This window comes from Lathyrus oleraceus, chromosome 4 (genome assembly GCF_024323335.1).
Source record: "Lathyrus oleraceus cultivar Zhongwan6 chromosome 4, CAAS_Psat_ZW6_1.0, whole genome shotgun sequence".
In the NCBI taxonomy this organism is placed as follows: domain Eukaryota; kingdom Viridiplantae; phylum Streptophyta; class Magnoliopsida; order Fabales; family Fabaceae; genus Lathyrus; species Lathyrus oleraceus.
Window position 1 is genome coordinate 198,090,814 of NC_066582.1, and position 4,029 is coordinate 198,094,842.

A 4,029-nucleotide genomic window follows, 5' to 3' on the forward strand; every position below is an offset into this window, starting at 1 on the left:
GCTCGAGCTGGATAGTAAAAATTAGGCATTGAGTTTAAAAACAGCGAGAGCACTTTAAAAGCAATTAGAACTTATTTATTTTCAAAAAGTAATTTTAACTTCAAATGGGACAGCGAGAGCGTACATTCTGACTTAAAGCTATAGGCCAAATCAACAATCACGAGAGTGTGAGATAAAGCTTTTTAAATAAATATTTTCTACTGAGAGATATTTGGCATTTAAACTATTCACCGGTGACTTATCGAATCCCTGACAATTAATGCGCTGCATACTGATCCCTTCCATCAATTCTTTCTTAAAACTAAATCTCCCTTAGATTTACTATTTTGCCCCCGAACTTCTACTAATCATTCCCTTAGCTAAACATAGTGACGTTAGTACAGTAGTTTGACCATAGGTCCCTGTGGGATCGATATCTTTTAAAACTAAAGCGACTGGACTGTGCACTTGCAGTCAAGTACCCGATAAACTATATTTTATATATAGTCAGACCAAGCATCAAGTTTTTGGCGCTGTTGGCGGGGACCTGTTTTAGTCGAATAGTGCGATTCTTTCGTTGCACGGTATAGACTAAGGTAAAAATAAAAACTAATCTTCTATCCCTTCTTTCCCTGATTGTATGCCAAGTACTCGCTCACAAGGCGATAACCTAGCACCACCAGTCCCAGAGTTAGAGCGTTTCTTATACGTGAGACGCCGAATACACGGATATCAATAAAAGTATGATATTCCCGATATCTTCTCTCCTACTAAACCAGAAGAAAAGCCAACCATGGCTGAAGAAGGACCACATAATCGTCCTCTTAAATTCTACGCTACCCCGTCCCAACAAGAACCTCACAATAGCATTGCTGCCTCCGCTATCAATCAAAATGATTTCGAGCTGAAACCCTCACTATTATCAGCCGTCCAACAACATCAATTTGCTGGAAATCCTACGGACGATCCTAATGAACACCTGACAAAATTTATGCAGTACGCAGATACTGTAAAGGCGAATGGTGTATCTCAAGATGCGATAAGACTGTGCCTCTTTCCTTTCTCACTAAGAGATAGAGCTTGGGCTTGGTTGCAATCCTTGCCCTCGAACTCCGTCACAACATGGGAAGAACTGAAGAACATCTTCTTATCCCGATATTTTCCGCCGAGCAAAACTACTATGCTGAGAGCTCAAATCAACGGATTCCGACAAAAAGATATAGAATCTCTCTACGAAGCGTGGGAGAGATACAAGGACATGATGAGGATATGTCCACATCACGGTCTCGAAGACTGGGTGATCATTCACACATTTTACAATGGGCTTCTGTATAACACAAGACTTACAGTAGACGCTGCCGCGGGCGGCGCACTTATGGACAAGCCATATAACGAAGCCTATCAACTCATTGAAAACATGGCCCAAAACCATTGCCAATGGGGAGGTGAAAGAACTCCAGTAGAAAAGTCCCAAACAAAGGGTGGAATGTACGAAATCAGTAGCCTTGACCATGTTCGTGCAAAGGTGGATGCCCTTGTTCAAAAATTAGATAACTTGACCATACCACCCGCAGCCACCGTGGTTGCTGTAACTCCAAATTGTGAGTTATGTGGAAACCCTGGACACACTGCACAAGAATGTCAAATATTAGCAGGAGTCCCAACCGATCAAGTGAATTACACACAAGGAAATCCCTATTCGAATACCTACAACCCAGGTTGGAAAAACCATCCTAATTTCTCGTATAAGAATTACAACGCCCTGTATGCACCTGGCTAAGCACCAGCTATTCCGCCTGGATATCAAAACCCAGCTAATAATGCTCCTAACATGCCTAGGAAGTCAAATCTCGAATTAATGATGGAAAGCTTCATAGCTACCCAAGCTCAGACAAACAAAGACTTCTTGAACCAAAACATACATACTAGCGAGCAACTTAAACAACTAGCGAGCAAGGTAGACGCCTTAGCCACCCACAATAAAATGCTTGAAACACAGATTTCACAAGTGGCTCAACATCAAGCATCTACAGCCGCTGCAGCTAGAACATTTCCTGGACAGCCACAACCTAATCCAAAGGGACATGCAAATGCCGTTATACTGAGGAGTGGAAAAGAAGTAGACGGACCCATAGATCCAAGACTCCAAAACCCTGCCATGTACCAAAAACCAGATAAAACCTCAACTGAGCAGGTGAATGAACCGAAGGAAATAGAAGATAATACCAAAGAGGCTGAAGAGAAAGAAAAACCTTATGTGCCTCCACCTCCTTATAAACCACCCGTTCCGTATCCCTAAAGACTCAAAAGTTCTAAAACTGAGAGTCAATTTAGGAAATTTGTTGAACTTCTGAAGCAACTAAACATTACGATACCCTTTACAGAAGCCATCACACAAATGCCCTCATATGCCAAATTTCTTAAGGAAATCCTATCCAATAAGAAAAAGATTGAGGATGACAAAACAGTTACACTTACTGCCGAGTGTAGCGCCATAATCCAGAATAACATGCCTCCAAAACTAAAAGACCCAGGTAGTTTCTCCATACCCTGCGTCATTGGAAAATTCATCATAGACAAAGCTCTATGCGATCTAGGAGCCAACATTAGTGTAATGCCCTTAACCATTTGTTAAAGGCTCAGTATGGGAGAATTAAGACCGACCAAGATGTTTGTTCAATTAGCTGACCGCTCAATCAAATATCCTGTCGGTATACTAGAGAATATCCCAGTACGTGTAGGACAATTTTACATTCCTATAGACTTCATAATCATGGATACCAAAGAAGATGCCAGTACACCTATCATACTAGGAATGCCATTCTTGGCTACCGCCGGAGCCATAATAGACGTAAAGAGAGGTAAGCTAACATTCGAAGTTGGAGAGGAAAAGGTTGAATTCATCTTGACCCAATTCTTACAAGCGCCAGCTATAGACGACACCTGTTATCTGCTTGATGTCATAGATGAGTGCGTGAGAGAGATGGAGATGCAAGAAACCACATATTCTGATATAATGAAAATCCAAATCCCTCCAATCTTTGAAGAAAATAATTGGCATGAACCATACAAAAATGAAAGTCTAAGCGAATTCTTAGCACTTACACCCAACCACATGCCATGCCCAAAGAAGCCTGACTTGGAACTAAAAGCACTACCAAAGAACCTAAGATACGAATTCCTAGACACTGAACTGAAAAGACCAATAATAGTCAACGCTGACTTAGGACAGCTGGAAACTGAGAAATTACTAGATGTCCTAAGAAAGTATCCAACAACGTTAGGATATAACATCACCGATCTAAAAGGAATAAGTCCTTCTATCTGTATGCATCGCATTATGCTGGAGGAAGATTGTAAAACCTCTAGAGAACACCAGAGAAGGATCAACCCAATCCTAAGTACCGTGGTCAAGGATGAAGTAAAGAAACTTCTAGATGCTGGAATCATATACCCGATCTCCGATAGTCAATGGGTTAGCCCCGTTCATGTAGTACCCAAGAAAGGGGGTGTTACAGTTGTTAAGAATGAAAAGGGTGAGTCCATAGCACAAAGAGTTGTGACCGGAAGTATAATGTGCATTGACTATAGAAAACTAAACAAAGCCACTCGGAAAGATCATTTCCCTCCACCCTTCATTGATCAAATGCTTGAATGATTGGCTAAGCATTCTCACTTTTGCTATCTAGACGGTTATTCAGGATTCTTTCAAATTCCAATCCATCCTGACGACCAAGAAAAGACTACCTTCACATGCCCTTATGGTACATTCGCCTACCGACGAATGCCATTTGGGTTATGTAACGCTCCCACAACATTTCAAAGATGCATGATGGCAATCTTCGCCGATTTTATAGACGACTTCATGGAAGTCTTTATGGACGATTTTTCTGTTTGTGGGCAGAGTTTTGAAGGATGTCTATCAAACCTTGAAATGGTACTCGAAAGATGCGTGAAAGTAAACCTTGTTTTAAACTGGGAGAAATGCCATTTCATGGTTCAACAAGGAATTACGTTAGGTCACGTGGTATATGACAGAGGAATTGAAGT

At 41.3% G+C, this 4,029-nt stretch overlaps 1 non-coding gene across 1 annotated transcript; it reads right to left on the reverse strand.

Moving 5' to 3' along the window:
• Positions 1-1,159: 1,159 nt before the first annotated feature.
• Positions 1,160-1,266, reverse strand: LOC127077863 (small nucleolar RNA R71). The gene has a single exon (XR_007787630.1). It is a non-coding gene; the product is annotated as a small nucleolar RNA R71 (small nucleolar RNA).
• Positions 1,267-4,029: the final 2,763 nt, after the last annotated feature.